The sequence below is a fragment of the Hordeum vulgare genome, chromosome 7H (genome assembly GCF_904849725.1).
Source record: "Hordeum vulgare subsp. vulgare chromosome 7H, MorexV3_pseudomolecules_assembly, whole genome shotgun sequence".
Taxonomy (NCBI): Eukaryota; Viridiplantae; Streptophyta; class Magnoliopsida; order Poales; family Poaceae; genus Hordeum; species Hordeum vulgare.
Window position 1 is genome coordinate 48,790,056 of NC_058524.1, and position 11,369 is coordinate 48,801,424.

The window sequence follows — 11,369 nt, forward strand, 5'->3', positions numbered from 1 at the left end:
ATGTCAGACGTGACATTGTATGGTCAATAGATGGGTTACGTGCCACATACATAGAGTCAGTGAAGAAAAAATCGTGCCTCTACCTGACGGTCGTGCATCTCCCGATAGCAATTCCGTGCTTCTGGAAGAAGCACAGCCGTGCCTCATGGAGGGAAACATTTTTGTATAACGATCGGAGTGCCTCTCCACTCGTGTATTGTTTTCACATGGAGTGCCTCTCCACTAGAATCACGGTCGTGCTTCTACAAGTGACATGTCAGACGTGACATTGTATGGTCAATAGATGGGTTACGTGCCACATACATAGAGTCAGTGAAGAAAAAAATCGTGCCTCTATCTGACGGCCGTGCATCTCCCGATAGCAATTCCGTGCTTCTGGAAGAAGCACAGCCGTGCCTCGCGGAGGGAAACATTTTTGTATAACGATCGGAGTGCCTCTCCACTCGTGTACTGTTTTCACATGGAGTGCCTCTCCACTAGAATCACGGCCGTGCCTCTATAAGTGACATGTCAGACGTGACATTGTATGGTCAATAGATGGGTTACGTGCCACATACATAGAGTCAGTGAAGAAAAAATCGTGCCTCTACCGGACGGCCGTGCATCTCCCGATAGCAATTCCATGCTTCTGGAAGAAGCACAACCGTGCCTCGCGACGAAAGAAGAGAGAGCAGAAAACATATTTCTTTTTTCATTTTTCTGTAATGCGCGAGAGGAACAATGAGAGGCACTGCATTCACATTGCAGGGCTGTTTATCTTATTGGGAGGCACTACACTTCTTTTTCTCCAAATAACAATGATTTTAGGAACTTATCTCATTGCAGGGCTGTTTTTGTATTCACATCGTGAACCTTCACATCGTGGTAGTCCAACTTGGTCTACCTACCATGATTACCACCTACAAAACCTACAGCGGCGGCACCTAAATTCAGAATAGCACTGCCATTTGACGCGATAGGTGTAGCAGCAATTAAATGAGGCCATGGAAAAACCCACTCACGGTTGAGGAACCGAGGAGTCTACCACTGCCAGTTGGGAGGTTGCCACGTACAGAAAATGCAACGCCCACTTCGTTGCTCGGACGAACCGCCTTCCGCTCTAGTACGAATCAACCGCACAGAAAATACCTTCCTAACTGCACCTGCCTTTGTGTGTATGACATATGGGCCAATCACCTGTTGGGTCCACCTGTCATACACCCAAAGTCAGGTTCAGTAAGGGCATGTTTGGTTCATGGCTAACTTTGCCACAACTAACCTTAGGCAAAGTGTGGCTGCCACAAAAAGTGTGGCTAACAAAATGAACACCACAAGCGTGGCAAGATTTGGCAAAAAATTGAGTCTATGACATGTGGACCATATACTTATAAAAGTGTGGCAAGCCACAAGTGTGGTAATGAACCAAACGCATGCCTAAAGTATTGTGGCATGACTAAGGTTAGGTGTGGCAACCTTAGGTTGGGAACCAAACAACCCCTAAGTCACTGAAGCTCAGTCCTTCGTCTTCCTCTCCGCCTTAGCCTCACCATTTCCCCCGCTCTCCAACTTCCTCTTAAAAATCTCGCAACACCACTGTCACGAACACTCCCACGTGTTCCTCTCCACGCCTTCCTATCCGCCTTAGCCTCACCATTCCCCCGCTCTCCAACTTCCTCTTAAAAACCTCGCAACACCACTCTCACGAACACTCCCACGCCTTCCTCTCCGCCTTAGTCTCACCATTCCCCCCGCTCCATCTTCAAAGGAAAACCACGACAATCAATGGAAGCCGTGGCATCCCAGAAGCGTCTCCGTGAAATGTCGTCGGAGCAGGCCGCCCAGCTTGAAGACGACGTCGCCCACGCCAAGAAGCACGACTACACCAAAGTACCGAAGGAGGTTGAAGCCCACGTCAAGGAGCCCCTGCGCGTCATCTGCACCAGCAATCCCGAAGAAGCCGATGAGATGATCAAGAAGATGAGGCTGAAGCTCGGTGGCATGATCGACAAGATCATCGGCGTTGATGTTGAGTACACAAGAGAAGACGAGCCGAACCAGAGGACAACAGTTCTGCAGCTTTGCTTGGAGGAAATGGTGCTCGTCTTCCACATCACCGTGGCTACAAAAATGTGAGCAAATCTACTAATTCAACCTATTCTCGTGCAAATTTGTGCATTGCTATTTTCCTGCCTGAAAGTTCTATTAAACTAGTTTCTGAACTAGATGTTTTAACTATAGAGTTCAAATAGAACGAAAAGGGCATTTTGCTGCGTTAAATACTGGTACTTGAATACTACATGCAATTCATGTATTGCAGAAGTTCAAAAAATTCTAGACGAGAAGTTCTGCTATACCAACAGTTGATATGTTACAAAAAAAGGGAGTAAGCAGGAGAAATATATGAGAAACAAAAATGAAGATCAACATTTCATGCTGGAGAAGTTCAACATTTCCTACTGAGAAGTCTTGGTGGCAATATCACATAAAAAGAGTTGGCAGTAAGTTTAATAAAACTAGCTCAATTAATCAGTAGTACTAGTGCGTGATGTCCGATGAAACTAGTTTGCGAAAGATGTTCTGACACATGTTAGACAAACGTAGTCAGGAAAAAACCTACAAACAAAAACAAATGAATTCCAAAAGATTCCTACTTGAGAAGTTCTGCTATACATACCAGTAGGTGGTAAAATTGTATAAAATTTGTAAGTAGGAAGTCATGTGTTCGTCGGTTTTGCTACTTGAAGTTTAATTAAACTAGTGATGCACCACCGTTGCTACAAACTTGCACGCCCGACCTGCTCGACGGATTCCTGAAGGAAAAGATGTACACCTTTGTTGGTTTTGACATCACCAGGGACCAAGAGATGCTGAAGAAGTCAGGATTGGAGATCAACCCCGGGAAGTTCGTCGACATGTAGAAGAAATGGAGGCATCCATACACCCACAAGCCGTACGACTCCCTGGCAGACGTTGCAGGCATTCTTGTCCACCCCTTCTATAAGCACATGAAGCAAAAGATCAACCGCAGGGAAGACCACAAACTGTGGGGGATAGCGCCACTGCCAGACTACCTGATCCAGTATGCAGCAATAGATGCATACGCCACATACAAGGCTTGGACGATAATCAACCTCGTCAAGAAGGGTTTTTAGAGGATCAACTATGAAGAGACATATGGAAAGTCTACGACTTCTAGAGGTGATGGGACAACAATGTCTGTGGCTTTAAAAAGATGCCTGTATCTTCTTTTGTTCACTTTAGTAGTTTGGTTTCATAACGTTCAATAACTTTGCTTGTGTAATGTGTGTCAGTATTGAACACTAGTTTGCTTGTATCATGTTCATATTTTGGTTATGTGGTTTGAACAAATTTGCTAGCTTGCTATTCTCTCTATCCACCGTGTCAAAAATTTGATAGTTTCAGAACAAAACTATGAGTCTACTCTTAAGCAATAGTTATGGGAAGGCTAAAAAGAAACAGAAATGTCACGTGATAAAATGGGATGCGAAGAAAATTACCTAACATTTTCTTCACGTATAGACGTGCCTCGGATATAAGCAAACTAGTGTTCAATACTGACACATGTATTGCCTCTTCCCGTGTACAGTTTCACATGTATTGCCTCTTCCCATGAATCACGGTCGTGCCTCTACGAGCGACATGTCACGGGTGACATTTGTAGGGTCAACCGTTCTATCGTAGACGCATCCGTGCACCTACCGTAGACGAATCCGTGCATCTACCATAGACGCATCCCTGCACCTAACGTAGACGCCCACCTTGAGCAGACGAAGACACACCCGTGCATCTACCGTAGACGCACCCGTGCGTCTTTCTAGTGTACATCCGTTGTTTTCGGGTTATTTTTGTGATGTAAAACTTACAAAGAACAGAAGTTTTTCAAAGCGAGCTATCTAATGCGCGCTCCGTGGAGCAAAGTACGTGCACCAACTACGTAAGGCATACATACCCATGTATCCATAGCGCTTGCACCCGTGGATTTATAGCGTACGCACCCGTGGACCTAAGGCGTACATACCCATGGATCCATAGCACTTGCATCCGTGGATGTATAGCGTACACACCCGTGGATCTAAGTCGTACATACCCATGGATCCATAGTGCTTGCATCCGTGGATGTATAGCGTACGCAGCCGTGCGTCTTACCAGTCAACATTCGTGGTTTTCGTTTCACATCACCGAAGCTGACTAGTGGGGTCGCCCTGGGGCAACTCATCAGGCAAGCAAGTCAACAAACGAACGACTCGTCTCCCGCTGGCCCACAGGGCAGCGACGGCTGCCACGCTTCGCCTGTTATGACGGGTCCTATTAAATGTAGGAACCACCGCTACCTTCTTCCCCACTCGATCAGTCGACCGCTCCACTCGTCCACCCAACCCCCCGAGGAAAAAAAAAACCTCGAATTGCTGGCTCGTGTTTTCAGATCCACCGCGCACATCGTTCTCGTTCATCATCAGCAACGGAGACGGAGACGTGTCGTGCCCCTAGCACCAAGAGGGTGAGGCTGCCTACGCCGTTGTCTGGGTGTGCGGTGGAGGTCGAAGATGCAAGGTAGCGGTGGTTCTACTATAGAGTCATTGAAGAAACAATCGTGCCTCTACCGGACGGCCGTGCATCTCCCGATAGCAATTTCGTGCTTCTAAAAAAAGCACAGCCGTGCCTCGCGGAGGGAAAGATTTTTGTATAACGATCGGAGTGCCTCTCCACTCGTGTACTGTTTTCACATGGAGTGCCTCTCCACTAGAATCACGGCCGTGCCTCTACAAGTGACATGACAGACGTGACATTGTATGGTCAATAAATGGGTTACGTGCCACATACATAGAGTCAGTGAAGAAAAAATCGTGCCTCTACCGGACGGCCGTGCATCTCCCGATAGCAATTTCGTGCTTCTGGAAGAAGCACAACCGTGCCTCGCGGAGATAAACATTTTCCACTCGTGTACTGTTTTCACATGGAGTGCCTCTCCACTAGAATCACGGCCGTGCCTCTACAAGTGACATGTCAGACGTGACATTGTATGGTCAATAGATGGGTTACGTGCCACATACATAGAGTCTTTGAAGAAAAAATCGTGCCTCTACCGGAGGGCCGTGCATCTCCCGATAGCAATTCCGTGCTTCTGGAAGAAGCACAACCGTGCCTCGTGGAGGGAAACATTTTTGTATAACGATCGGAGTGCCTCTCCCACTCGTGTACTGTTTTCACATGGAGTGCCTCTCCACTAGAATCACGGACGTGCCTCTACAAGTGACATGCCAGACGTGACATTGTATGGTCAATAGATGGGTTACGTGCCACATACATAGAGTCAGTGAAGAAAAAATCGTGCCTCTACCGGACGGCCGTGCATCTCCCGATAGTAATTCCGTGCTTCTGGAAGAAGCACAGCCGTGCCTCGCGGAGATAAACATTTTCCACTCGTGTACTGTTTTGACATGGAGTGCCTCTCCACTAGAATCACGGCCGTGCCTCTAAAAGTGACATGTCAGACGTGACATTGTATGGTCAATAGATGGGTTACGTGCCACATACATAGAGTGAGTGAAGAAAAATTCGTGCCTCTGCCGGACGGCCATGCATCTCCCGATAGCAATTCCGTGCTTTTGGAAGAAGCACATCCGTGCCTTGCGAAGATAAACATTTTCCACTAGGGTACTGTTTTCAAATGGAGTGCCTCTCCACTAGAATCACGGCCGTGCCTCTACAAGTGACATGTCAGACGTGACATTGTATAGTCAATAGATGGGTTACGTGCCACATACATAGAGTCATTGAAGAAAAAATCGTGCCTCTACTGAACGACCGTGCATCTCCCGATAGCAATTTCGTGCTTCTGGAAGAAGCACAGTCGTGGCTCGCGGAGGGAAACATTTTTGTATAACGATAGGAGTGCCTCTCCACTCATGTACTATTTTCACATGGAGTGCCTCTCCACTAGAATCACGGTCGTGCCTCTACAAGTGACATGTCACACGTGACATTGTATGGTCAATAGATGGGTTACGTGCCACATACATAGAGTCAGTGAAGAAAAAATCGTGCCTCTACCGGACGGCCGTGCATCTCCCGATAGCAATTATGTGCTTCTGGAAGAAGCACAACCGTGCCTCGCGGAGATAAACATTTTCCACTCGTGTACTGTTTTCACATGGAGTGCCTCTCCACTAGAATCACGGCCGTGCCTCTACAAATGACATGTCAGACGTGACATTATATGGTCAATAGATGGGTTACGTGCCATATACATAGAGTTAGTGAAGAAAAAATCGTGCCTCTACCGGACGGCCGTGCATCTCCCGATAGCAATTCCGTGCTTCTGGAAGAAGCACAGCCGTGCCTCGCAGAGATAAACATTTTCCACTAGTGTATTGTTTTCACATGGAGTGCCTCTCCACTAGAATCACGACCGTGCCTCTACAAGTGACATGTCAGACGTGACATTGTATGGTCAATAGATGGGTTATGTGCCACATACATAGAGTCATTGAAGAAAAAATCATGCCTCTACCGAACGGTCGTGCATCTCCTGATAGCAATTCCATGCTTCTGGAAGAAGCACACCCGTGCCTCGCCGAGGGAAACATTTTTGCATAACGATCGGAGTGCCTCTCCACTCGTGTACTGTTTTCACATGGAGTGCCTCTCCACTAGAATCACGGCCGTGCCTCTACAAGTGACATGTCAGACGTGACATTGTATGGTCAATAGATGGGTTACGTGCCACATACATAGAGTCAGTGAAGAAAAAATCGTGCCTCTACCGGACAGACGTGCATCTCCCTATAGCAATTCCGTGCTTCTGGAAGAAGCACAGCCGTGCCTCGCGGAGATAAACATTTTCCACTCGTGTACTGTTTTAACATGGAGTGCCTCTCCACTAGAATCACGGCCGTGCCTCTACAAGTGACATGTCAGATGTGACATTGTATGGTCAATAGATGGGTTACGTGCCACATACATAGAGTCAGTGAAGAAAAAATCTTGCCTCTACCGGACGGCCGTGCATCTCCCGATTGCAACTCCGTGCTTCTGGAAGAAGCACAGTCGTGCCTCGCGGAGATAAACATTTTCCACTCGTGTACTGTTTTCACATTGAGTGCCTCTCCACTAGAATCACAGTCGTGCCTCTACAAGTGACATGTCAGACGTGACATTGTATGGTCAATAGATGGGTTACGCGCCACATACATAGAGTCAGTGAAGAAAAAATCGTGCCTCTACCGGACGGCCGTGCATCTCCCGATAGCAATTCCGTGCTTCTGGAAGAAGCACAACCGTGCCTCGCGAAGGGTAACATTTTTGTATAACGATAGGAGTGCCTCTCCACTCGTGTACTGTTTTCACATGGAGTGTCTCTCCACTAGAATCACGGCCGTGCCTCTACAAGTGACATGTCAGACGTGACATTGTATGGTCAATAGATGGGTTACGTGCCACATACATGGAGTCAGTGAAGAAAAAATCATGCCTCTACCGGACGGCCGTGCATCTCATGATAGCAATTTCGTGCTTCTGGAAGAAGCACAGCCGTGCCTCGCGACGAAAAAAGAGAGAGCAGAAAACATATTTCTTTTTTCATTTTTTGTGTAATGCGCGAGAGGAACAATGAGAGGCACTGCATTCACATTGCAGGGCTGTTTATCTTATTGGGAGGCACTGCACTTCTTTTTCTCCAAATAACAATGATTTTAGGCACTTATCTCATTGCAGGGCTGTTTTTGTATTCACATCATGAACCTTCACATCGTGGTAGTCCAACTTGGTCTACCTACCATGATTACCACCTACAAAACCTACAGCGGCGGCACCTAAATTCAGAATAGCACTGCCATTTGACGCGATAGGTGTAGCAGCAATTAAATGAGGCCATGGAAAAACCCACTCACGGTTGAGGAACCGAGGAGTCTACCACTGCCCGTTGGGAGGTTGCGACGCAACGTGTCCACTCCACCATCACTTCTAGTCTAGTTTGACCGGTCCCAGCGCTCGAACGACTCGTCTCCCGCTGGCCCACAGGGCAGCGACAACTGCGATGATTCTGCTGTTCTGACGGGTCCTACTAAATAGGAACCACCGCCACCTTCTTCCCCACTCAATCAGTCGACCACTCCACTCGTTCACCCAACTCCCCTAGCCAAAAAAACTTGGAACGATGCCGAAGCGAAACCTCGCCGCCCGCGATGGCGACGGAGGTCCGAAGAGCCCTAACCGGCGCCGGACAGTGAACGAGGACCACACACGGTACCTCTGGGAGAACAACCTCTCGGTTTCATGGCCAAGCATCGTGCTCCCAGAGCGGTGGAACCTCAGCGATAGCCGGGTGCCTGTACCACAGGTTCTGGCAGATGGCCACGAGCGTTGGCGAGAGATCATGCGGAGGCGCAGAATCCTGCCGCTCGATCTCAGGTTGGACCCGGGGTTTGCGCTCACCAGCGATCTCTGGGATCGCTGGTTCATCCCGGGCGTCGTGCCTGAGGGGCGTCGGCGAATGTACTTCACGTCCATTGGGTCGAGGCCGCGACCACCGCCTCCGGCAGCGCAAGAACAGGCGGCTCCCCTGCCGCTGGAGGTGGCTAATCAACCGCCAGAGGATCAGGCGGCTGCATCCAACAGCGATGAGGAGCAGGAGCCTCCGGCATAGGAGAAAGCGCCGCCTGCATCCAACAGCGACGAGGATTAGCCGATGGCAACGGAACAGGCGGCAAGGCGGTGACTGGCGTGGCGGGAAACTAGTATAGGGTTCGTCTTTTTTGTTTGTAGGGTATATATAGTGTGCCCTTATATATGTATGTCGTTTATTTTGTTTTTCATCGAACTTTATCTTAATCGAAATGAAGTTATGTTTAATTCGTCTTTTGTTTATATATGTTTGTATGTTTTTTAGCCTCGTACCAGACAAGGATGGCGAGAGTTTCGTCTTTCCCTATGGCAGATCCGTGGACCTATGCCATATGAAGATCCGTGGACCTAAATCAGACGGATACGTGGATCTATAGTTCACGATCCGTGGATTGTCTATGCGCACACCATTGGCTCTGACACGAACAGTCAAACAAAACAAAAACTGCCTCTCCACGCATTTACACGGACTAAGCTTCAGTGACTTACTGCACCTGACTTTGGGTCTATGACAGGTGGGCCCAACAGGTGATTGTCCCACATGTCATACACCCAAAGGCAGGTGCAGTAAGTCATTGAAGAGAGTTACCGTTAACCTACTTAAATGTGGGACCCCCCCCCCACACAGACACACCCCCACTACCACTCCACCGCTCCACGCACCCCACTACCACACTACCGACGGTTCAGAGTCCCTTGTAATTCCAACTGTTTCTCCTTTCCTCGTCTTCTCCTCATCTCCATTCCCAATCTCTTTGCTCGGCGTCTCCACTCATACTCTTTTATTATTCACTTGGTCTGCAGGATATTTCGACTAGGTCTGATCCCTTTTTTTATTCATTGGGTTGTTTTGTTCCGTCACTTCATTGAGGTTTGCGGTGGTTTCATCTTCCTTTGTATTTATTGTCATTTGTTTACACATTTTTTATGAAAGGTTTCATGCGCTAGTGGTGTAAATCTTCAGTTTCTATATCATTAATATGATTCTCTGTGCGATAAATTTCATGTGGTTATTCATTTGCTGTACACTAGTTTGATTTTTCTGACTGAAACCCAGAAATAACCATTTGTTCATGGTTTTTTTTCTTTTTTATCTTTGTGTTGCTTTCCTGTGTAGTTGTTACGCCTTCAATTAGAGCAAGCATCCCTTTAGTTCCTGATAGTTTTTTTTGTAGTTCTGATTTGTTGGAACAGTTATCAATCAAATAGACGTTGTTATTTTTCTGTATTTGATTTATTTTAGGCTCTCAATTCTTGTAGATGGACACATTTGGTTCTCGTCATCAAAGAAAGAAGGGGATCTAGTTAAGGTTGGAAATTAGCTTTACAATTATTGTGCTAATATGCTTATGTTTTCATATTATAATTTAAATCTTAATATGTCTGTCGTAGGCCAAGAGGCCCAGGGTGGATTGCGATGAAGTTGATGATGACACTTGTGTTGTAAGTTGATTTTTTATTTCGTTTTTGCCACTCAAGTTTGTAATAGCTTTCTTGGTACTACAAACTATTAATAGCTTTCTCTAATAATATTGTTTATGTGTTTAAAACTTACATACTATTAGTTACTACTTTTTTCATATGTTTAACTGTTTGTGTGCTTAAAAACGATTGTTTAATTGTCTTCTTCATTATCTATTTGTCAAGTTAATAATTTCTTTATTTTTTTTATCATTTTCGTAGTTGTATGATCGAGCACCAAAGGTCTTAGAGATTGCCCTTTCAACGAAGGAGCGGCTAGGCCTGGAATACGGTCTGGTTGACAATGTTGTTGTATCCTCAGTGTCCCGCAACTTGTTCTCAGCATCATTCTGTGTTGCTTATGCACTTCATGACTATCTTGGCAATTGGTCATTTAAGGTAGCAGACCATTACATCAAAGATGAGGTTGTTGTAAAGTTTGACAACCTGTTCTCTGTGAATGATGTGCATGGAAAAAATTTCAAGCAAGGTGCAACCTCCAACAATTATGCAGTTATGATGGCTACCAAAGTTGTGGAGCTGAAGCCTTGCAAGCCTGATTGGTTTGGTCTTACAAAGACTCAGATCATTCGACCTGCCACTTCCTGAGATAGTGCCTCTACTGTCGATGTTGGTGCTGCTGAAGCTGCCAAACCTGGTGGAAGTGGGTCTGTTCGAGGAAAGACAACACTTTGTCTGTTTTATGACTAATTATCTATCTATTTGTAAGGTTTATAAATTAGTAAACTACGAGCTACCTCTTGTTTTCTTGTTGTTAAATGTAATGACAGATGTTCTGAGCCTTGTTTGAATGGAGTGTGTGTAAACTATGTTTTTATCAACATGGTCTTTTGAAGTTTGTAATGTTCCTGATTTCGTTCTTATTTTTTGTTTTTTTCAAACATGAAACACATGTGTGTTCGTAGGAACTAATGAGTTATCTAACGTGACCATTTTACTTATCTATGTGCTTCGTGGATCAAAGTTATCTAATGTGACCAGTTACTTATCTAATGTGACCAGTTTACTTATCTAAAGTGCTCCTACCACGCAGCCAGTCGTGCGTCTATCTGGAGTACATCCGTGGTTTTCGTTTGATGGCTACACTCCCGTGGCTGTACAGGTGCCATCTCGTGCCTATAGGGGCTGGACTCCCGTGCCTATAAGGGATGCACTCCCGTGCGTGTTAGTGGCTGCACACCTGTGGATGTACAGGCTGTCCTCCCGTGCCTATAGGGGCTGTGGCTCCGTGCCTGTAGGGGCTGGACTCCTGTGCCTATAAGGGA